Consider the following 25,662-nt stretch of genomic DNA (forward strand, 5'->3'; position numbering starts at 1 on the left):
GGACTAGACAGGCTCATATGGACATGATCGAAAGGAAATGTGAAGAGTCCTTTGCCTTCTGTTAAGTAGGTGTTGAGCGTTGCACCCAAGTCTACTGCATGGTCTTTGATAGAACAAAATTCATCATCCAAGTTTTACCGCCGACGGCAACAAAAAAACACAAATTCTCGCCTAGATCGACCATGCGATCCTTCTTTTCCCCTTCTGCTAGCATCCAGCGCACTGATCCTGTTATGATTGAACTACTTGTTGTTTTTTTCGTGGCTGATAGGAGTTTTTTGGTTTTGGAATAGTCTGTTGTTGGTTAATTAATTTGGTTTTAATATAAAATAGGGAAATCCAGGGATCATAATTGTTAGTTTTAAACCTCATCTACATTTTGGAGCCATAAAAATTCCTTTGCACCGCTTGCAAAACTCTACGACGACTTGCAAAACTCTACGTTTTCCATCCTTTTACATTGTAAGGGTAATTCGGACCCACCTGCGGGGCAATTCACCGTCATTTTTTTAATTTCTGTAATTAAATTATATTTACCTACAAAATCTTTATTGGAGGAACTTCTTAAGGACATTATACAAGCGAGCCACTACATAGCTCCTACGCCACACACACCCCTCTCCCCTGTCTAACCATGTATCTGACATCAGCAAATATAAAAATACGTTTTTCAACACACTAACCTTGCCGGTGTGCCACAAAACTGCTACTTAAGGAAGCTAGAACATTTTCCTATACAATCAACCCGAGTTTTTGACGGAATGCCATCTGTAGTTCTTATTTTGTGCGAAAATATCACCCATTTTCACTTGGGGTTTCTTTTCGAAAAAAGTCTTATTTTTCTTCTTCTCATTTTCAATGCACTTTTTCAAATTCACTTTAATCACTCACTGTCGTAGCTGCCGGAACTGCGGCGTAATTTGTAGTCTTCCTCCCGTTGGGTCGAGTCGCCCTCTATCACTCCTTACCAGAAAGTTTCTAATTTAACTCTTTTTACTATGGAAAATATCTAATTTAAATTCTTAGTTTCTGAAGGAAAATTACGAATTTAAATTTCTTAAGGAAAATTTCAAATTTCTTGGCTAGCTACCCACCGGTAAGTAGCTCGTTTGCACACCCCGAAAGTGATTGCTTCTAGCAACCGCGGAAGGTATGCTTTTTCCACGTAGTGGAATCAAGGATGCAAAATGCCTACCTTTTCTGCGGCTGTAATTTTTCTGCTTACATTCTCATTTCTCTCTCGATGCTGCTGTCATTCGCTAGTGCAGGACGCCCAGCGCTGTACGGCTGCCTGTGTGCAAAGCAGTAACATGACAAAAAACTACTGTCCCCAGTACAGCCACCAGACGCGAGCGGTACAGCTTCTCTTTCCTTATTTTACATTTTTTAATATTTTCAATCTTTTTAATACTTTTATACAAAAATGGCGACAATGAATGCGGCTCATTTACGCCACGGCCGGCATCAACGCTTTCGTGTGCGGGCCTCTCCCTTTGACTATGCGGAGAAAAATGTACAAAGCGAGAGAACATACTTTACTACGCCACACTCTCACCGAGCAGTCGGAGTACAGCAGCAAAACAAAAATGTATTCTACTGCTGTACGGGAAAATGTACTCGGTTTGACTACCGTTCTGGCAAGAGCTGTAGTGATGCGTCGCTGTAGCGGGCTGTACGGCTTGTGCAAATGTAAATGTACCGAAAAAAATGTAGTTTATCGGTACCGTTGGCATCCCTGAGTGGAATGCGCGTCGCTGGTAATCGCTTGGTTATTTGGTCGGTTGTTCCTAGCAACCGCGAAGGGCACGCTGCTTCCCGTCAATAGCTGCGCATAGCTCGAGGGTGGTTGCTCCTAGCAACTAAAACGGCTGCGCTGGTACCCGCGAATCGCTGCGCGTCGCTGGTTATCGCTTGGTTGTTCGGTCGGTTGCTCCTAGCAACCGCGAAGGGCACGCTGCTTCCCGTCAATTGCTGCGCGTCGCTCGAGCGTGGTTGCTCCTAGCAACTAAAACGACCGCGCTGGTTCCCGCGAACTGCTGTCGCCTACTATTCATCTCTTGATGGTTGCTGCTCCTAAGTGCGCAATCTAGCTCGATTTCCTCGCACTGTCCTTTGGGGTTGGGAGAGTTGTCGCGTTCGCTTCGCCGTCCGTATGTAGAATGAGCTTGGGTCCCGCATACCACAGACTTTATAGCTGTTCGGTCTCATGTTTGGATGGTTGCACATGACAACCATGCGTCTCGTATATCATCAAACTTGTTGGCCAATAGTTTGAGCGGACTGACCTCACTCAGGAAATTATAGAATTCATGTCATTGACACACCTCGGCTTTGGCTTACAGATTACCAATGCTTATTAGAATTTCCTCTGTAATATTATTTAGAACCACTTTTTGTCTCAAAATTCAAATTTTATTCAGTAACAAATAAATTTTTTAATTTAATTATTACTACTCCACAATGCCCCTTTTTCCTACTCTCTGCTCAAAAACAGTATCATGTCTTTAAACCTATTGGTTTTTTTTATAATTCGCTTAGGCCGTGCTGTGTCATTGTGTTGCTCATCATTTACATTTTCGGTTTGTAGCGCAGGAAAGTCTGCTTCGTACACCTCATTATTGATTATGAACTGTTGAGTATTCTCTGTAGCATCTAATAGAATATGATCTTCATCGTCTTCATTTTGGGTGCTAATATGGTCTGGACTTGCTTCCGCATATGTGGTTACTTTTTTAACGTCCTGAATATTTCGAGAGTATTGTACTCCACGATCGCTTCGTACCACCACTTTTGCGCCGTCTCTGGCAATCACAGTGTACCTATTGTGAAAAAAAAATTTAGATTGAATACATAACTTTGTACATATCATTGTCAAATATACCTGTCTGCAGAAAAAGTTGGATCTGATTTGTGTCTTTTTTGCTGTGCAATCTATTACCAACTGCGATATCCGAACTCTTTGCTCCCTGCCGCGAATTCGCGTATTTTTTGGTTAGAAACTGCGTCTTTTTCGCAAATATTCGTGCGGTCCAACAGTTGCGGTGAATTCGTACTCCATAGGCAAGGGAACGTACCTCTACATTTCCATCGCACTAGCAATTCAAATGGCGTCACACCTAGTCGTGATAGTGGCCTCATCTTGTTATGTATATGTATGTACATAATTGTCAAGTACCGTTTTCCAGTCATTTCCGTCCAATCTTGACACCGCCAGAGGATCCTTTATCCCTTTATTTTGTCTTTCGACTGCTCCATTAGACTGTGGACTAAAGGATATTGATTTGCGGATTTTCACTTCTCTTTCTTCCCATATCCTGACAAATTTATCGCTTTGGAATGGTGGACCATTATCACTATGAATTGCCAATAAGTAACCCTAAACCTCAAATACCCTCATGAGGGCTTCGTTGGTGGCTTCAGCGTCCATTCGTTTCATCTCGATTACATGCAGGTAGCGAGAATATGTATCCACGATTACTAAAAACTCGCCATGACCGAAGTCTTGATCAGTAAAAAAATCAATTTGCAAGTTTTCCCACGGACCGTGGGGTAGTTCTCTGCTCGTCATTGGCAATGGTGCGTTTTTTCGAGAAAGCCTCAAACATGTTTAGCAGTTCATCACATACGTTTCTGCATCTTTGCTAAGTCCTGGCCACCAAAAATAATTTCTCAAGATCCTTTTCATGGATGCTGCTCCCCTGTGCCCTTGATGAGCTACCTCGAGTGCCTTATTTCGAAGAAGGTATGGCAGAATCACACGGTCCTCCTTAAATATCAAAGATCCAAGTGTTCTGAGGTGTTTTGCTTGAGACTCATAACAGCGGAGCCGTTTCTCCCAATGCCCCGTTTTGAGGGACTCCTGCACTTCTGATAGTTCTACGTCATTTTCAGCTTGCGCTTCGATCTCATTCCACGTTAAATCCATTGTTCCTGCATCGAGCAAATGCAGAAGGTGTCGGTCAGCTGTATCATCAAAGGGTTCCGTGGCCTGTGGATTACTTATTAATCTTGATAATGCATCTGCTAGATTCTCATTGCCAGGTATGTGTTCCACTTTAAAATTATACGGCTGCATCCTAAGTGCCCAAGCTTCGGCACGGGAAACTGCCCTTTTTCCAATACGATGCATGCCACCGAATACTAACGGCTGTTCGGTCATCTATGGGAGCTGTCCATCAATGTCAGCTTCTTTCTCCGAACAGCCTAGATAAGCCGTGTAGTGTCGGTAGTGGTTGTTTCAACCGGCTAAGAATTACACTACGGACTACCTGTTCCGGTGGTAACACCAAACAGGGAACCCCAATTCCATAGTGTCATGCGACCCGTGCTATGGGTAAAATTGTTGAGGGGGTTTAAAATATTCTCAATGGCGAACGGAGCCTGGGAAGAGCCGGGCGAACTCCCCAGTAACTGGCTGTGGTCCACTAGGAGGTTGATAACTCTATTATCTTTCTCCGGACAAAACCAGCCTAGAGGCCGCGTGGCATTCGGCGGGTTGAAGTATGTCAGTTATGGAAATAACTGTCAAATTCATTCCCAAAGGCCGCGTCACTTATGAGGAGGCAAAGAGCTTTAGACCGATCAGTCTGACCTCCTTCCTTCTCAAATCAGTGGAACGTTTAATCGACCACTACATTCGGGATGGTAGCTTGGGCGAGCACCCGCTGCATGCAATGCAACATGCATATCAGTGGGGGAAGTCTACTACCACCCTGTTACACAATGTTGTCTACAACATTGAATAAGCTTTTTCACAAAAGCAATCAAGTTTAGGAGTTTTTCTCGATATTGAAGGTGCTTTTGACAACGTGTCTTTCGAATCCATTTTGGAAGCAGCACGAGATCATGGAGTACCTTCATATATCACGAACTGGATACACGCAATGCTTAGCAACCGACATCTGTGCTCATCGTTAAGACAAGTAGAGATTAGGAATCTGAGTGTCTGCGGATGTCCTCAAGGTGGTGTGCTGTCATCACTTCTATGGAACCTTGTCGCCGATAGCTTGTTGAAAAAACTAAATGAGCTTGGGTGTTTCCGACGTATGGTTTCGCCGATGATTATCATATAATGATCACCGGTATTTACATTAACACACTTTTTGATTTAATGCAACAAGCCTTATGTGTTGTTGAGCGGTGGTGTCTTCATGTTGGACTATCAGTTAATCCAAATAAAACCTCAATGGTGCTTTTCACGCAACGAAGGATTACAACCGGAGCTCGTCCATTGCAGTTTTTTGACTCTGAAATTATTGTCGAAGATCAAGTTAAGTACGTTGGGGTAATTCTCGACTCAAAACTTAATTGGACAGCTCACATCGATTTCAGGATCAAGAAAGCTTGCATGGCCTTTGGCCAATGTAGACGGGCTTTCGGCAAATCTTGGGGACTCAAACCCAAGTACATTCAGTGGATCTACACAACAATTGTTAGACCAATACTGGCATACGGGTGCCTTGTTTGGTGGCAGAAGGGAGAAGTCATGACAATCCAATCAAAGTTAAACCATCTTCAGAGGATGGTCTTGATGGCGATGACTGCTGCGTTCTCGACAACACCTACTGCTGCTCTCGAGGCACTCTTGAACATAAAACCACTACATGTGTTTCTAAAACAAGAAGCACTTTCTTGTGCATACCGTCTTAAGGTTACTGGGCTCTGGAACAGTAACCCAATAGATCGTGTAACTAGCCACACAAGACTGTGGCCCCAAATGGTTACTTGGGATGAATATACACTTGCTCCCAGTGACCTTACACTCACATGTAGTTTTCCTTCTAAAACTTTCAATGTGAGAATTCCTCTTCGTGAGGAATGGCTGTCTGGCTGGATGGAGCGACAACTTGAAGAATACGTAGTTTGTTATACGGACGGTTCTTTGTTGGAGGGCCGAGCCGGTGCTGGTGTCTATTGTCATGAAATGAGATTAACCCAATCTCATTCGCTTGGTAGATACTGTACCGTATTCCAAGCAGAAATCTTTGCGATTCTGTGTGGCGTACAATCCGCACTTCAACAGGGAATTTGCGGTAAAAGAATCTATTTTTGCTCTGACAGTCAGGCTGCCCTGAAAGCACTTAGTTCGGCAGATTCGAGATCGAAATTAGTAATCGCATGTCGAACTCAAATCGAAGAACTTAGCATTTCAAATGCTATCTACCTTCTATGGGTACCCGGACATTCCGGTATTACTGGAAATGAATGGGCGGATGAATTGGCTAGAGCTGGCGCTGCGACTGATTTCGTTGGTCCAGAACCAGTTCTACCACTGTCAATAAGTTGGATAAAGCACAAGATTCGCTCTTGGGCTGCATTCGAACATGCCAACCATTGGCGTAGCTTGCAAACTTGCGTTCAAACAAAGGCTTTTCTGCCGGATGTGAATCCGAAAATGTCAAGAAATTTGTTGCATTTTTCCAAGCACAACTGCAGTATTCTGGTCAGGGCACTGTCTGGACATTGCAAACTCAATTATCACATGGCTACTATTCAGCGCGCTGAGTATTATTCATGTGATCTTTGTGAATCCGATTACGGAACATCATATCATTTGATATGCAATTGCCCTGTATTAAAGCAATTGCGCATCCGGATTTTTGGTTCTCCATACATAGATGAACCTATGTACAGAGAGCTGAAATTTAAGGATATGCTTTTGTTCCTAACCCAGTGTGGTAAAGAGCTATAGTTTTTTAGCCGTATTTGAATGACAATATCACTTCGGGGGTGTTGTCGTTCTGTTATCTCAATATCCCCTCGGGGGTGTTTATATATCCGCTCACTGTTTGAGTAGAGGTTCTAAATCCCTCCGGGGGTTGGAAGTTTTATTCCTGCTGTTGTAGCACCTGCAGATCGTTTAGCATCACTCCGGGGGTGCAGAATGCTCTGTTTTAATTGTTCTGTGTCGTTGTTTTCCTTACCCCTAACCTTACCACTTCCCCAATCCTTCCCATCAGGAAAATGATGAAAAGACGATTCTTGGCAAGGCACAAATCTCCGATCAACATGGGGAACGTGCCATTTGAGCCAAACGCTACTGATTCCTGATTCCTGATGTGTTCCACTTTAAAATTATACGGCTGCAACCTAAGTGCCAAAGCTTCGGCACGGGAAACTGCCCTTTTTCCAATACGATGCATGCCACCGAATATGAATTCATTGGATTCTGCATCCGATTTCATAGTGAATTGCAAACTCATGAGGTACGCTGAAAACTGTTCAACCCCCCCCCCCCCCCCACACTATTGCTAGCGTTTCTTTTTGAGTATAAAGGTATTTTATCTCGGTAGCTGAATATGCTTTTGAAGCGCATGCGATCACCCTAGGCTTCGCGTTCGAGTCGAACTGGACAAGTACTGCCCCCAGTCCATATGGCGAGGCGTCCACAAAAAGCTCTGTTTGATCATCTCGATTGTAGTAGCCCAGCGTTTGGATTGTTTTGCAGGCATTACAAGTAAGAAATTGGAATTCTGTGTCATTTGCGTGAGTCCAATCGAAGTGGTTGGCTTTGGCAAGCTCCCTGAGATGACGTGTTTTATCTGCACGTTGGGGTATGAACCTTTCGATGAAGTTGATTAAACCCAAGAAACTCTTAACTTCAGTTTAATTTTCTGGTCTTCGGAAATTTTGGATTGCTTGAATTTTATCGCTGTCTACACTCCATCCTTCTCCAGTTAATTTAAAGCCCAGGAATGTTACCTCTTGTTTACTTAGTGCGCATTTCTCCTTGTTAATGTGTACGTTATGGTCTTGGAGTCGAGCCATTACTGTCTTCAGGTTTCTATCGTGGTCTTCCTTTGTAGCACCAAAAATAAGCACGTCATCCAGATAATTCACTACTCCTTCACAACCCGAAAGGGTTGTGGATTGCATGATCTCCTGAAAAATATCAGGGGCGTTACAAAACCCGAAAGGAAGCCGACAGCACCTATACATAGCTTCGCCGGAGAAGAAATTGGTGAGGTGTCGGCAGCTCTCGTCGAGAACGACGTGGAAGAAAGCGCTTTTTAAATCAATAGTTGAAAACCATTTAGCACCATGGAGGTTCATGAATATATCTTCAAACGTAGGTATTCTGAACGGAGTTCTATGGATGCATTTATTTGGTCCCCTGAGGTCCACGACTAAAAGAATATCATCAAGTCCTTTTGGTACAACCAAAAGTGATGAGCAGAACGAACGATCCATAGTATCTGTGACAATTTCAATAATACCCAATGACAACATTTCATCTAGCCTATGCTTTGTAAGCTCTCTGTATGCGACAGGGATATGAGTGTAGACATTTCTAGCCGGTGGCATCCCAAGAAACAATTTGGAAACAACTGTAAGACTATTTACTGAATAAATGCCTAATAAAAGCAACCTATGCTGAATAAACAGTATTGCTGAACTATGTTATGAACACTAGTTTTATCAGTAAATTAAAACACTGTTATTCAAAATCATTAAATGTGTTGAAATATCGGTAAAATAAACGTGTCTATGGCTAGTTGTAGCACGGCTATTCAAATTGTATGTTATACCTGAACAATATGCTGAATAAATGTTTTTCTACCTGCTTTAGGTACCTCAATACAAATGCTATTAAATTGCTGATAAGATTCTGAAAAAATGTTAGTCCAATCAATCAAAAATATACTGTTCAGCGTGCTAGTTTTTCTGAACTACATACTGAATTAAACTGCATTCAGCATGTAACCCGTCAGGGTAACAATTTAGCACTGGGTGGAAATATACCCTTTTTTTTGCGTATACACTCCGTAGAGTGTATTGTTTACGTTAAAGTTATGCTCACCGCTGTTCGATACCGTTCACATTTAGTTTGTAAATTTTTATATAGTTTCGCGTTTGTGAACGGTTTTGTGTAATCAGATAGGTGTAGAAAATTTTGTTTTATGTTTGTGAATTAGTAGCATAGGGTTTAGCTAGGCTACCGCTCTCCTCTTGCGAAAATATGAGTGCGCTGGTTATGTTGCTCATGGGTGACAGCTATGCAATGAGGCGGATTGTGTTGGTGATAGTCGAGTGCGGAAGGCAGCCATCGAGTTTTTGACCGGAAGAAAGTGACGAACCACGGCGATAGACAGACGTCCGCCAGATTACGTGTTTTGTTTTCGGGACAGTTTCCCGCCACGATAGTGAAGTGCGCGAGTGCGACGGTAAAATCACCCGTCGAGATTGCCGGCCCGTGGTTCGGGCACAGTGAAGTGTACGGTGTCGGTTCGCCAATAGGGGTAAGCTAAGTGTAAAGGAGTGCTTTCGCTTCCCCGGCTAAATAATAAGGAACCACAACACCGACCGTTCTCGCTATAGAGGATAAGTCGAACGAGCCTAGCTCTCCTCTATAGCTAATAGCCAAGGAGAACGAAGCAGGGCGGACAAAGGTTCCCCCTGGGAAGTTTACTGCGGTAACTTCCGGGATCGTTTACGGCGAGTAGACGATCCGGCGATTCGTCGCCAACGTCGCTAGGGAGGTTCCAACAAAGGAGCCAAGCTCACCTCCCTAGCTAAACGCCAAGGACCGCTGCCGGAGCAGCCAGCTGGGATACCAGTAGACAGACCAGGCCGTTATTGTCCCGGCCGTACGGAGAAACCCGCCCGCCAGTCCGCCAGCAGTTACAAACGAAGCAGCGTAGTATGCAGTGAAGGGGATCGGTGGAATAAAAATTGGTAAATTTAGTTTATTTGTTTGTTTACTTTTTTTTCTTGTGAAACGAAAATCCGAAATTCTGTAGAAGCACCTAGGCCGCCCTGATAAGAAGGGTCTGCCGGGCAAACAAGAACCCGAGTAGTGGGCAAACCTTTACTTACATTTGGCGCACAGCGCAAAACACACTGAAAAAAATATTTTCCTATTTTGGAAAATATTTTTTTTCTTCCGGAGTGTGGGATGCTTCTACTAAATCTAGGATTTTCGTAGAACAGTCGGTGAGGTTTCTTCCGCAATATTGTTCCGCGGTCGTATTATTTATTTATTTACATTTTTGGTATTGTTTTTTGATTTTTGCATTTTCTTTTTTGTCCGAATTTGTGGATTGCGTTGTTTGTGTTTGGTCTGCCGGACGAGTAGTTTGAAGGTTGTTGTTATTATTCGGTTGCGGTGGCCAATCGCCTTGAATTCTCAATCCGGTTTGAGACATTTTTGGAACAGCTTGATTTCCTGAAATTTTAAGGGAATCGTTAGTGGACGAAAAATCGAAAATAATACCGTGTCAGTACTTACATGCTTTGTGTCTTGGTGATTTCTTCCAATATAGCGCAAGTTATGATGGCGTTGGAGAAATTCAACCAAGCGTGTGTGTTCATGCGCGTCGATCATTTGCATTTCGATGAGCTGGATTTTGAGTTGCTATCTCGAAGCATTTTTATCTCTCCTGATTCGGATCTTTCGGGTGTCCAGCGGCAGCGGCGTCTTCGGGGAATTTTGTCGCATGAGCGGTCGTCTCGGAGGGAATTAGTACGCAATTTCCGGGGTGACGTGGGTGAAGAAAAGGAGATCTGTCTTGGTAAATTACTAACAATCCAGGAAGATCTCCAGTACCGGTGCCCAAACAAGGAGATTTACCGAACACGGTTGCTTCATTTGGGGTCTAGGCTCCAGGTTATCCGAAATTATGCGGCAGGGGAGGTTAACCAGGAAATTTCGGGGTTGCTGGAGGAAGTTCTAGCAGTTTATGCCAGTCATTTCAGTGACGAACAGGCAGCACTTCCTCCCGACAACCAAGAAGGGGAGGATGGAGAAATTTTGGGAGATTTGCTGAGTACAGACGTACCTGCAATTCCACATGGATCCAATCCTTCCGATAACGAAGGATCTCTTTCTAAACAGCTCGTAGGAGACGACCTGTTGCGTGTCTTGTGCGAGATGAGGGACGAGATTCGACAATTGCGACAGCAATCCGACGATAATAGAGCCCTAGCGTCTCAGGGGTCTGATGCTTTTTCAAAAGCTACTGAAACGCTAATGGGTGGGATTGCTTCACTGACAACCATTTCGTCAGTTTTAAGAAAGACGGTTCAAGAAGTTGTCTCACTTCGTGAATCCGTCAATGAACTTCGGGCACTAGTACATCAGAAGGAAAGTGCTCCCGAGATGGATCTGCAGACCGATCTGGAAGATTTGCGTTTGATGGACGTACCCGATTCATTTGATGCACCAGAGATTCCTCGCCCAACACTGGCGCCCAGTCCCGATCAATTTGTGTTGAAGCGAGGATTCTCGGGTCAACAAAATCTATGTCCATCACTTCCTATCGAGAAACCGAAACAGAATACTGGATTCACAGCCCCGTACCAAACTCAGAACCAGCCTTACGTTCCTGAATTGACCGAACAGCTGGCGGGACCATCATATCCGAACTTTTCGATATCCACCAATGCGGGAAACGGACCGATAGTGGCCCCCAGGAATTACTCGCGAAACCCGCAACGCGTCGCTGATTGGAAGATTCGGAAGTATGCTGGAACTGATGAAGGAACTGGACTTAATGAGTTTTTGGACACCGTAGCAAATTACGCTGCGTGTGAACAAATGTGCGAAGATGAACTTTTCAATTCTGCGATGCATTTGTTCACTGGCAATGCTTTGACCTGGTATCAGGCTATGCGTGCGCAAAACCGGTTGTTTAACTGGAACCATCTTGTTTGCGAGCTCAAGGTAAATTTCGTACATCCTGAACTTGATGCTACGCTTAAAATGAAGGCTCTCCAGCGCCGGCAGATGCGTAACGAATCTTTCCAGGAATACTTCCTGGAAATGGAAAAAATATTTCGTGCTATGACGGTTCCAATGGCACCGAGCGAAAAACTCGACGTGCTCAAGCGGAACCTGAAAGCCGATTATAAACAAATGCTGATTCTCAGGCCAGTGAACACGCTTTCAGAATTGATGAGTCTTGGTAAATCGATCGACGCCTCCAAGACGCCGATTTATCAGAAAGTTTTCGGTTCTTCTCGGGAAGTTGCTGCTTATTCTGATAATCCACCACAAAACAAACAAAAACAAAATAATCAAAACCAAAAGGGAGGTGGACAGAATAACAGCAACGCAAAATCCAAAACGTTTTGGAGCAAGAATGCCAAACCGGCAGGTCTTGATTCAAACAAGCCTCCTGACAACCAGAAAAAGAAACAGCAAGGGAATCAGGATGGCAAGAATCTCGAGGGAAACAATCAAAAACCAATCGAACCACCGCAGAAACCTATAATGTGTCTGGAGTATCTGGTGGAAAAGCATCGTCCTCCCGTGCTCGAAGTCTGCTACAATTGTGGAGACAAAGGACACGGATATGAGGAATGCCGGAAACCAAAACGGGTCTTCTGTATCGTGTGTGGGTTTAAAGGTTTTGATGTTTCTCGTTGCCCTTACTGCCTAAAAAACGGGATCAGAACCAACTGAAGTCGCAGTTGGCAGTAAAGCAGCGCTCCAAAGAACAACTAACAATCCATCCCCAGATTTACGACAGTTTTCGACCGGCTCGTGATGAGGACTATGATAATTCGTTGTCTGTCGAAACCATCGTCCTTGACGACCCGTTCGATAACCGTCCATTTGCAATAGTCGCTGTGTACGGCAAATCCTTCAAAGCCTTGCTCGACAGTGGTAGTAACGCCACAATTATAACTAAAAAGCTATACCGAAAGTTTTCGAAAAGTCCGTTGAAAAGGTTGGAACGACCATTCGAACTACGTTCTGCAAATGGTCAATCCTTACCAATCATTGGACAAGCGTATCTCCCGTATACTTTTCAAAATTTGACAAAGGTCCTATGCACTCTTGTAGTAGAGCATCTGACCGTCAACTCCATTCTAGGTATGGACTTTTGGCGCGCCTTTGGGATTTCTCCTGAGATACAAAACTGTGCTCTGTTGAACTCAGGTCAGGAATCGGAAGACGACGAAGAAGATGAAGTACCGCGTGAGTCGATACTCACTTCGGAACAGTTAGTGCGCGTAGAAGAAGTAAAGAAGTGTTTCCAGGCAGTAGAGCCCGGAAAGCTAAACCCAACCTCATTCACAGAGCACAGGATTGTCATCAAAGATGAATTCCAAGGTGCGGCACCCGTTTGCCGATATCCTTATCACATGAGCCCAAAGAAACTGTCAAAGGTCTGGGAAGAGGTTGACCGATGGCGGTCTATGGGAATTATCGAGGAGTCTGATTCGGATTGGTCGCTTAATATTGTGGCGGTCACGAAACCAGACGACTCAATCCGCCTTTGTCTAGACGCTAGGCCTCTCAATGAGCGTACTGTACGGGATGCATACCCTCTGCCCCACCCTGGGCGAATATTGGGCGGCTTACCCAAGGCGAAGTACCTGTCTACCATAGACTTGAAGGAGGCCTTTCTCCAGGTACCCCTGGCCAAGGATAGTCGCAAATATACCGCTTTCAGTGTTCCCGGCAGGGGTATGTTCCAATTTACCCGTCTACCATTTGGTCTCGTCAACAGCCCCGCTACTCTGGCGCGACTGATGGACCAGGTTCTAGGACGAGGTAAATGGGAACCTTACGTTTTCGTCTACCTAGATGACATCATCGTGGTAAGCGAAACGTTCGAGCATCACATACAGTTGCTCAAAGCGGTGGCCGATTGTCTAGCAAGAGCCAACCTAACCATCAATTTGGAAAAATCCCGTTTTGGAGTCCCCGAACTAAAGTTTCTTGGTTATTTGTTGAATCGGGACGGACTCAAGGTCAATCCTGACAAAATTCAGCCGATTCTCGACTACGAGAGACCGGTTACCGTGACGAAACTTCGTCGTTTCCTCGGGATGTGCGGTTATTACCGCCGTTTCATTGATCGGTTCAGTGAGGTCACTGCTCCCTTGACCGATCTGCTCAAAACGAAAACCAAGAGCTTAGTTTGGAACTCCGAGGCAGAACTCGCGTTCCTTAAAATTAAGGAACTTCTAGTCACTCCTCCAGTTTTAGTCCCACCAGACTTCTCCAAAGAATTTATCCTTCAGACAGACGCTAGTGACGTAGCAGTCGCTGCTGTTCTGGTGCAGGAGTATCCCGAGGGTGAGAAAGTAGTTGCTTACTTTTCGCACAAACTGACCACTCCCCAAAGGAACTATCATGCAACTGAGAAGGAAGGTCTGGCGGTGATAATGGCGGTTGAACACTTCCGAGGTTACTTGGAAGGTTATCATTTTCGACTGGTCACTGATTCGTCAGCGATTACATGGATACTGAAGACTAAATGGAAAACCAGTTCACGTTTGAGTCGTTGGAGTTTAGAATTACAACTCTACGACATGTCTATTGAGCACCGGAAAGGCAAGGACAATGTCGTTCCTGATGCGTTATCCCGGGCCGTAGCAGCCGTTTCAGCTTTGTCCACCTCAGACTGGTACTGTTCCTTGAAGTCAAAAGTTATCCAAAATCCTGACGACTATGCCGACTTCAAAGTAGAAAATGATCAACTTTTTAAGTATGTCAACTCGAAAGTTGTTCCGTGCGACTCGCGGTTCAGTTGGAAACTCGTCCCAGCACCCGAGTTCCGTCAAGATTTGATTCAACGTACCCACGAAAATTTGCTTCACGTGGGATACGATAAAACGATCCACGAAGTGCAGTTACGATATTACTGGCCTCGTATGGGATCTGAAGTACGAAAGTTTATTCGAGAATGCGGGACGTGCAAGGAAATCAAAGCTCCTTTCGTCCCAGTCCAGCCCGAAATGGGTCAGTCGCGTGCGACTAATGCACCATGGCGAATGGTTTCTGTGGACTTCATCGGTCCTCTTCCAAAAAGCAAACGTGGCAATCAACACTTGCTTGTAGTCCTCGACGTCTTCAGCAAGTACGTCATGTTAACCCCCGTTCGCAAAATCGCTAGTACGTCACTCTGTACGATACTGCGCGAACAGTGGTTCAATCGCCATGGTAGCCCGGAAATTCTGCTAAGCGACAATGCCTCCACTTTCACCTCGAAGGAGTTCAGTCAATTCATAAAAGAAACCAACGTCAAACATTGGCTGAACTCCCGCTATCATTCGCAGGCTAACCCAGTGGAGCGAACAAATCGCTCGATAAACACCGCAATCCGGGCATATGCTCGAACCGAGCAGCGCAACTGGGATGTCCACATCACCGATGTGGAGCGCATTCTAAATACTACCGTTCATTCCTCCACTGGGTTTAGTCCTCATTTCATTATACACGGATGTGAAATGGCATCTGCCGATGACTTCAGCAGGATTTCCGGTGAGGGTGACCTAGAAACAAGACACCCACAGATAGACAAAATCCGGGAGATTGTGGTCAAAAGTTTGGCAAAGGCAAGCGAGGGCATTCGACATCAGTACAACTTGCGTCATCGAAAGTTCTCCAAACCTTTTGAAACGGGACAAATGGTGTACCGTTGAAACATGAAGTTGTCGAATGCACTCGAGTCTTACAATGCTAAACTTGGACCACAATACTTACCGGCAAAAATTGTCTCAAAAAAGGTGTATCCTCCTACGAGCTGGAGGATTTAGCAGGTAAAAATCTCGGAGTTTGGCCAGCAAATCTCCTTAAACCAGCATAAAAACTTTTCCGTGCCGTCTGTGGACTGACGGTATGCTTTTATATGGATTACTCACTTGGGAGTTTTCCAAAAGCAGCCGTCAGTTCCCGACGGCAACAACACGGACTTTGGTCCGAATAAAAAAAACAATAAACATTTCTCCGTCTTCTCTATTTTTATTGTGGAAGACCAACTCTGCCGCGAGAAGGTTCTTCAACACCTTCTTGCAATTTTTCAGAGCCACACTCACGCAGGGTGGTAAACAAACACTCGCACGAAATATATGCTCCGGCCCCGATGACGACTACGGTAGGGTGGAATACTCTATTAAAAAAAAACACTAATCTTATACCGTGCCGTTCTCCCGGGCACCGGACGCATCTAAATACACTACCTGCCGTGTTCGGCAAACAAATACAAAAAAATTCTTTTGCGCCCCACTCGCGCAGTGAGGTAACCAAATTATCCACTAATTTGCTTTGCTCCGGCGGTCGAGACGGTTACGGTAAAGAAAACTTTCTCACCAAACCAGTACCAGTGTTTGGCAGAAACAAAACGAACCAATCGTACCGTCTTTTCACCGCCGGATGCATACACATCATTCTTCTGCCGTGTTCGGCAACATAAAATTTTTCAAAAACCCCTTTCGGTGGGGAACACTCGCACCTACGGGTGCACTAAATTATATACAATTTCTCCTTATTTGGGTCACTATATAAAAAAAACCACCTTTCCCCTCTTCGCCGGGGACACTTCGTTCGCGTGAGTGGTTCCACTACTCCGGGACCGACCGTAAACGGAATAATAAAAACAGTTTGCGAACCGATTTCGCGAACTGTTTTGTTTTTATTTATATTTTGAGGATGATTCATTCATCCATTCAGATGGATGAAAATATCATCATCAATTTTGACAGTTTCCCCAATGTTCGCATCAATGCTCTGCATCATGCAGGTGTAGCCCGATTTGGATCAGAGTAGTGTGAGTGGAAGAGCGAATGGGGTAAAACGATACCGCGTCTTCGATTTCAAATCAAATAATAAAGCTTTATTTCGCATAATTTTGGGTTTGTGGTTAAACCTGAGATGGTTCGTTTGATTCCAGCGGGAATCATTTTGATATTTTTAAATTATGCGAAAGACATTCTTTGGTCCCTCTCAAACGTTTCTTTTCCAATGTACGAAGCGTTTTGAGGCGAAAAGGGACGAATATACAAAATTTTTTGTCCGGAATGTCTGTGAGTGGGAGAAACGATGACGTGTTAAGCGGTATGGTATGTGTGAATGTATGAGTGCAGAATCCTATTGAAGGAATGAATGCATGTGTGAATGATAAGATGAAATTGTTTTGGGGTCAGTTCGAAGCGCTTATCGGAATGTGAATGATCGAGTAGGCCAGTGATTGAGAATGAATGAATGGGATAATTGTATGAATGTATTTGGATTGAAACCCCAGCACAAGCTTGTAGTATTGGTACCGTTAGGACACGAAAGACATTTTTGGACAGTCGATGAAAAAGAACAATATAATGCCGACAACTGTTCCCCTGCAAGTTGAAACATTGAAAATTGTCAATGTCACTTGCAGAATTTTAGGAATATCGAGTTGTTACCGATCTTGCTTTCGGATTAGATTTAGGGTTCAACCCATAACCGAGTAATGACAATGGCTGACAACCTCTCGCTTCGCGCATGCTGTCAGCATTATCAGACCCAACACAGACAAACAGTTCACCGGTTAGGACATCCGGTCGATTAGTTCTGAGATGAAAATTTATAAATTGCGGAAGAAATGATTAGGTGTAGTTAGTTTTTCTTTGTTTATTTATTTATTTATTCATTTCGTTCATTATTATTGTATCGGTGTTAGGTGTTAGGTTAGAAAAAAAATTGTTGCCAATTTTTTTCACCCGGTGTGGGCGAGATTGTAACCCGTCAGGGTAACAATTTAGCACTGGGTGGAAATATACCCTTTTTTTTGCGTATACACTCCGTAGAGTGTATTGTTTACGTTAAAGTTATGCTCACCGCTGTTCGATACCGTTCACATTTAGTTTGTAAATTTTTATATAGTTTCGCGTTTGTGAACGGTTTTGTGTAATCAGATAGGTGTAGAACATTTTGTTTTATGTTTGTGAATTAGTAGCATAGGGTTTAGCTAGGCTACCGCTCTCCTCTTGCGAAAATATGAGTGCGCTGGTTATGTTGCTCATGGGTGACAGCTATGCAATGAGGCGGATTGTGTTGGTGATAGTCGAGTGCGGAAGGCAGCCATCGAGTTTTTGACCGGAAGAAAGTGACGAACCACGGCGATAGACAGACGTCCGCCAGATTACGTGTTTTGTTTTCGGGACAGTTTCCCGCCACGATAGTGAAGTGCGCGAGTGCGACGGTAAAATCACCCGTCGAGATTGCCGGCCCGTGGTTCGGGCACAGTGAAGTGTACGGTGTCGGTTCGCCAATAGGGGTAAGCTAAGTGTAAAGGAGTGCTTTCGCTTCCCCGGCTAAATAATAAGGAACCACAACACCGACCGTTCTCGCTATAGAGGATAAGTCGAACGAGCCTAGCTCTCCTCTATAGCTAATAGCCAAGGAGAACGAAGCAGGGCGGACAAAGGTTCCCCCTGGGAAGTTTACTGCGGTAACTTCCGGGATCGTTTACGGCGAGTAGACGATCCGGCGATTCGTCGCCAACGTCGCTAGGGAGGTTCCAACAAAGGAGCCAAGCTCACCTCCCTAGCTAAACGCCTAGACAGACCAGGCCGTTATTGTCCCGGCCGTACGGAGAAACCCGCCCGCCAGTCCGCCAGCAGTTACAAACGAAGCAGCGTAGTATGCAGTGAAGGGGATCGGTGGAATAAAAATTGGTAAATTTAGTTTATTTGTTTGTTTACTTTTTTTTTCTTGTGAAACGAAAATCCGAAATTCTGTAGAAGCACCTAGGCCGCCCTGATAAGAAGGGTCTGCCGGGCAAACAAGAACCCGAGTAGTGGGCAAACCCCTACTTACAAGCAGAACTGATTACTTCTGTTCAATTGATACGTGCTGAATAACATGCTGAAAATTGTCATATGCACTTTGTAAACATTGCCAGCGATACTCTGGCTCGTATTAAAAATCGAAAAATCGCTTGATGTTTTTGTAAAAGGAATTCTACCCAGTATAGCTCAGCCGGACAATCAGCCAGAATTCTAGCTGATTCCAGTTAGTATTCCGACACCTGTGACACAACCGATGATTCTAATTAGAATCGTTCATTACCGGAACCGGAATACTAACTAGAACCAGCCAACAGCCTCATTTTCGGCTGAACTTACTGAGTAGATTCGCAGTCTTGTTTCAGGAATCAGGACCAGTATGAGTGAACCTGAACTGTAAAAGTGTTATCATGCAAATGATGTCAACTTACCCTCGTTCTCAAATAGGTGGTTTAAATCAATCCTCGCTAGTTTGCGGCGCGCTTTGGTCTTCACCTTCTTTGTAGGTGGGATCAGCTGTACATCTGATGTATCGGTAGTGTGACCCGCCTGTCTCAGTTTCAGCTTCGTCAAAGGTGGGGATATATTTTCGTTTTACTTCGCATTTTAATCTGTTCCAATTTGGAGATGGTTTCGATGATGGATCTCTTATAAGTAATTCCAACCGCTTTGGTGGCCATAATAGATATTTTCCATCGATCCATTGATGTGGAACTATTGAAAGAACCGGTCGACTCGCTTCATGGTTTGCACAATGCAGAAAAAGTGACCGGTGTCTGAAATGCAGATAACATACCGCAAGGGGACATTATAGTAACTAGTGTTAAAAATACAGTGCTAATCGTGCAATTTATAGTAATAGTTATTGATTCAGTACCAAAACGAGCATATTTTTAACGTTAAATAAAACATTATTTCGCTAGAAATATCCACAGATCACAGTCGCTGAACATATAACATGCACTGCGTTTTGTTATATGCTTAATTCAAAATCCGATTTGGGCTGCAAATTCATAAATTTTTGAGAACAATCCACTTACCTTATCGTGGATATAACACTGGCTCATTTTATTAACTTTCAGCAGCTGTTCGAAATAAAAAAAAACTTTCAGCAACACAGTAGATGAATAAAATCACGACTTTTAATGCCAAATGATTCGAGGTTTTGAAAAAAATGCTCCGTTGTGATGAAAAAAATTATCAAGATAAATAACGTTACCATCCGAGGTGTAAGGTTGCACCTCCTGTTCTAAGGTTGCACCCCCTGTTTGAATATACGTATTTGAGGCTCTTATAAAGCAGTTGATCAGCGCCGGTTTTGAACTGCCATTAACACAACGCTGATTAAAAATATCAATGTTGCCGCAATTCAGCTATTAATATATGACTATATGAATACTTACTTGATTGGTATGATGACCAATTTTTCATGTGCTAGTAGAAAGGCGATATGGCTTAGATGGAAGAGCGACGAATGTAGTAACACAATGTACCTGGGTTCGAATCCAAATGCTGGAAAAAGGAAATGGATTCGCAAAATTTCGTCCTGGAAGGTAAGGTTTTGTGGTGCTGATTGACTTTGGGGGCCTAAGCTCCGTTAACCAGTAATTACGAATGGAAAGAAGATTAAATTAATTGAAAAAAATGCCGACAATTGTTGGTGAAAAAAATATTTTTACCATTAGCTTTTCAAGCGCTTTACAACAAGCTGAACAATTACTAAATAATTGCAGCTTAAACTGATTTAATCAGCAACTCCTTGTAAAAGCTGAACAAGGTACTGAACAAGTTTTGTTTGCGTGTGGAAAAAGCCTGTTTTCAGCTTACTTAATCAGAAACAGTTGAACTAATGTTATGAGCCACACAGAACTGCGACTGAAGAAACGCTGTTACAACAGCACTAATTAGCAAATGCTGAATAAATTCTCCAATTTCAACTGGTTAAGCATTAAAGAGCAGTAGCTTGAATATTTTAAAACGCAGCTAATCAGCATAAGCTGATTAAAATATCTTGCATATACGTTTTTTCAGCAGAAATTGTTCCTTGGGATCTCCTTGTCGTAGAGCAGAACAACTGGCGGTACATTAAACTTGGGGAACTCGATAACTGAATCATTGGCTATTCTATTAACTGCAGCGAATTCACATGGCCAAAAGTTGTCGGCAACCGGTACTGACAATCCTATGATAAGAACGCTATATCTTGTTGCCGTGCTGAATCCTAGCAAAGTTTCCCGTCGTCCACGACATAGAATTTCTCAATATAAACGGGTCTGTCTTTTGATATAAACAGTTCCGCTGAAAATGTGGCTATTACTTTGATGTTGGTGGATGCAGCGTAGGCTCTAGGCCTTGTATCCGTTGTGTAACTCAGATCATTTAGCTTTTTTCGTGTTGATTCTTTTGAAGTATTTTCTCAAATTGAGTTTTTGTAATTGTATTTACTTGCGCACCGGAATCTATGAGGAATACTACACGCGTTCCAGCTACACGCCCAGCCACGAAGGTATCCTCTTCTGTTTGATAATTAGTAGGAATAGAAACTATTCTATCAATAACCCACAAATCAACCAATGTTGGGGTCTGTGCCTGAAACATATTTAGAAGAATACCATTTTATTTCATGCTTGCTAAGTCTTCCATGAGTCGATATTGCAAGAATAAACGACAAGCTCAAGCAGTAAGGAGATATACGGTGATTCAGCAATGCAAAATAATTTTGCGCATGGGTCTAGGACTCAAATGTATACATGATTTGAAAAAAAAAATCAATATCGACTCAAGATATTTCTCTTTTTTCTTTTCAAACGTTTTTTTTTAAATTCAAGCATTTATTCAACAGATTTCCAAGCTTTTATCTACAAATTAAATATCAATCCATTTCACTTACATCAATTGGTTTGGGTTCATTAATATCTTCTTCATCTTTGATAGCAGCAATTTTTCGCGGTGGTTCTTCATTGTCTGCTTCGGAGTATCGTTTAGTTGCGATTCGGGCGCGATTTCGAGAGGGGCAACATCGAGCGAGATGTCCTTGTTGCTTACAGTTATGGCAAATCTTGTTAAGGCATGGGCATTGACCAGGATTGTGATAAATACTTGCACAACGCCAGCAAACATTTCGCATTGATCTTTTGAAACGCATCGGAGCACGATGGTACGATCCTCTTCCTAGGCTTGAACTGTTGAGTCTTCCTGTGTCGTTACGCTGAAATTGTCCTCTTTGACCCACATTACTGGTAATTGTGGCGATCGATGCTGTTCTTTGTGGCTGGTGCATCTTCTGAAACTCCTCTTCGTTGAATATCTCTGTTTCGTAATCGCGTAGCCTTCCCCCAATTTCGATGAGCTAGAGTACGCACACGCCTATCGGTTGAACTTTTAATCACTGTACGGGCCACTGCTTCCATATTTCGTCGTCCTCTTTATCGTAGCCACAGAGTTTGGCAGAAGCTGCGACACGTCGAACAAATCGTAGATTTGTTTCTTCAACCCGCTGCACTGTATTCAGGAGATTACTGCGTTGAGAAAGCGTATAAGCCCTTGATCCAAAATAGCAATCCAACCGACAAATTGCGTTTGAAAATGGATGAGCTATTTCATCAGGCATATTCGGCAAAGATTTCGTCCCTTGTAGCAATTGTAACAACTTCGGCCCAGATTTAATTCTGAAGACATCCATTTTCGTATTTTCATCGTTTGCTTGTATCAAGTTTAATGAAGCCACCAGTATATTTTTTCAATACTCGTAGCCTTTTTTGTCGATATCTGATGCACTGTCTGATGAAACACACTCGGGAATGTTTATTGTGCTGATAGACATGTTATTCACACTGGCTAATAGTGTCTCGCCCACTGTACCGAAAAATTCTGCTGTGCTCGGACGAATTGGTTGCAATTCGCCGACTGAATCCGTTTGTAATTAAGCATCCTTTTCGTTGCGAAGCTTGGTCAACTCAATTCTCATGGACGATAACTTCTCCAGAAGCATCTTTTTGGTGATGCTTTTTTCGACTTTCTGTGGAATAGACCAACAGCTTTTTTGTGACTTTGTTTTTTGAAATATGTAAATATATGTATATATTTTTTATATCATATTTCTGTCTACACATCAGAAAACTATATTTTTGGTTTCAATAATCAATCCCCACCTTCTCATTGAAGATTGCATCATTGAACCCTGTACATAAGTTATTGACCATGTCACAATAACGAATTTAAACTTCGCCTACTCATCGAAATTTTCTTTATGTACTATTTTTTTAAAGCTCTCCGTCTACTCATCGGAGGCTTCTAGTAATGTAAAATAACATTCACAACCATATGATACTAACCTTTTTGATGATTTATCCTTCGTACCGACTGCGCCATTGTCGTAACTGCCGGAACTGCGGCGTAATTTGTAGTCTTCCTCCCGTTGGGTCGAGTCGCCCTCCATCACTCCTTACCAGAAAGTTTCTAATTTAACTCTTTTTATAATGGAAAATATCTAATTTAAATTCTTAGTTTCTGAAGGAAAATTACGAATTTAAATTTCCAAAAAAAATAATCTGGATAGTCACAGCTGTCGATTGGCGCATCATGTATTTTCGTGTGTGCAGCCGCAAGCTGTGCTGAACGCTGGTTGATGGAATAGGGGGCCCGAATAGCACCGTACGCTCATTTCGCACAAAAGTGGTGAGCGTCTTGAAATATCTGTGTTTTCACCCAAACAAAAATCATTCCACAAAATAGGGGCCTCAAGCTTTTTAAAATGCTTATCTGTTATTTTTTCACTTTTGTTTGTTATTTTAATCACGATTTTACCAATATGTTTTTTTGAGGGAGATAAAAAAATATAACTCATTTTTCCTTTCTAAACAAACTGCATATTGAGATACATTGAAGATATAAAAATTGATGGTTGATAGTTTGATGGGCTCTAACAGACAAAACCAAGTTGAATTCAAGTAAATCCTTTCTTGAGCATATTTTTCTTATCTTAGGGATCCGAAAAACGCATTTTTTTTTAATTTTGCACTCTTAGACCCCCTTAAGGGAAGTTTAAGCCAAATAATCAGGAAAGGTTATGAGGCTATATCTAGGGATTACAGAAGAATATTTTAAGAGCTTCGATTTTAAAAAGAACAAAAAAAAATTGTCCCGATTTTATCAATGTCCCCGTTTTATGAGCCAGTTCACCAAAGGGCTGATAAAAATTAATAGTTCAGAATGGGCCAGGGTGACCATACGTCCTGGTTTCTCAGGAAATGTCCTGGTTTTTAACTGACTGTCATGTTGTTCTGGGTTGTCGAGGAAAACGCTTGAATTGTCCTGGTTTTTATCCTCCAAACCTATTTTTTCATTAAGTATTCTGATTCATTTTAGTCCAGGTTGCAGTTACGGTTGATCGCAGCGATAACTGCTGTAACGTAAACTCCGAGGTAAACAATCTCTCAACCAGAGTACGAAAAACTAAAACTAAAGTACTCGAATCTCCCAATTGTACCAACTGTGTATGGTCTCCGGCAGCCGGCAGATTGGATAGTTCACAATTGGATTTAATTTTAAAGATGATAAGAAAGAAGTACGAAATCTTGCGAAGATCTCTTGCATGTGAAATTTTTTCTAGCTACTGGAAATCCGCGAACATATCTCCAGTTCATAAAAAGAGATAAGCGAGACAACAAAAACTATCATGGAATAATTTCATTAAGCGCTGCCTCGAGCTGGTGATTATGGAACTATTTCAGCGACTAACTTGCCATGTGTATCATCCTACATAATAAGTAATATGAAATGTCGTGCTCAAACAGATACAGAAACAGACAGACTTACACCCAACTATCTGCCACTTTTAATCAAGAGATTTTTGGAAATAAGAGTAGTTTTTGCACTTAGTTCTATCTTATTCTAGTTCATAGATTAAGAGGTAATGGTTTTCATTGAAGATTGCCAGATACTTTTACGTTAGGAACCTTCAATATCGAGAAAAACTCCTAAACTTAATTGCTTTTGTGAAAGAGCTTTTTCAATGTTGTAAATAACATGTAAGGTCGGTAGTAGACTTCCCCCGCTGATATGCATGTTGCATTGCATGCAGCGGGTGCTCGCCCAAATTAACATCCCGAATTCAGTGGTCACTTAAACGTTCCGCTGATTTGAGAAGGATGGTGTAAATATCTTTGCCTTCTCATAAGTGACGCGGCCACCTTTGGTAATGAATTTTACAGTTATTTTCCGCCACGCTAAGACTTGTACGGAGCAAAACTTTCAATCGCCCATTTGATCGATTCGGTTGTCACAATTCTACGAGTAAATGCCCAAGAATCAGAACTACCTGAAAAGAACTCAGGGGCAGTCGTCATTGATGGCTCTGTCCAGACCATGGAAAGTGTGTGTGTCAAAAAGACAGTTGAGTACTACATCTTCGTTAGACAAGTATTCACCATTAGCAGTTCTAATAGAACTGACATGAAAATCTTTCGATTTTGAAAGTAACTTATTTAATCTTCTAGTGTCGATGAGACTTAACACATTTGTGCAGAGACTTTTTCAACCACTTCGCTCAGAGGATCGAAGGGCATTTCTGTATGCGTTTCGAGCCACCTTAAATGCCTCCGACTCGTCCCTGCGTCTGCGATTTCAAGCTTTTCTACATAACTTTGAATCGAACAAGTTCTCTATTCCACCATGGTGTTCCTCTAGAAGCAAGCATAACTCGAAGCAGGCAAGTCTCTTGGTATGCTGCTACTATGAGTGAGTTTGTTTTATCCATGACCTCATCCAAGCCACGTGAAGATTCAATGGTCTGAACTTCGTAGATTTAGGATTACGATATGTGATTATATCTAGCGAGACGTTTAAATGATCAAAGACGATGTAGTTATGATTAGATAACCACGGTTTGAGCTAGTTTGGTACGAGCGAGTTTGCCAACTCGTGCGTAATACTGTCAGAGCAGAGAGTTACATCTAACACCACTTCTCTTCCAGCTCGTGCAAATGTTGGGCGATTTCCTACAGTATGTGAAGATTTGTACTGCTTAAGTTTTTCATCAATGCCTCTCAAATTGATGTCTGAGCTGCCTCAAATTATGTGGTGGGCATTTGTATCACTGCCGATTATGAGGTAAAAGCCATTTCTGCCACATTATGATTCTACCTTCTTGAAAGCATCAGAAGA

At 42.8% G+C, this 25,662-nt stretch overlaps 1 protein-coding gene and 1 long non-coding RNA gene across 2 annotated transcripts in view; one reads left to right on the forward strand and one right to left on the reverse strand.

Annotated features, from left to right (window-relative positions):
• Positions 1-25,662, forward strand: part of LOC131684240 (probable ATP-dependent RNA helicase DHX34) — a 35,864-nt gene that overhangs the window by 3,496 nt on the left and 6,706 nt on the right. The window lies entirely within an intron of this gene.
• On the reverse strand, positions 9,299-16,619 carry LOC131684247 (uncharacterized). The gene is made up of 3 exons (XR_009304632.1): positions 16,251-16,619; positions 10,229-10,503; positions 9,299-10,165 (listed from the first exon to the last, which is right to left on the reverse strand). It is a non-coding gene; the product is annotated as an uncharacterized LOC131684247 (long non-coding RNA).

Source organism: Topomyia yanbarensis, chromosome 2 (genome assembly GCF_030247195.1).
Source record: "Topomyia yanbarensis strain Yona2022 chromosome 2, ASM3024719v1, whole genome shotgun sequence".
Lineage (NCBI taxonomy): Eukaryota > Metazoa > Arthropoda > Insecta > Diptera > Culicidae > Topomyia > Topomyia yanbarensis.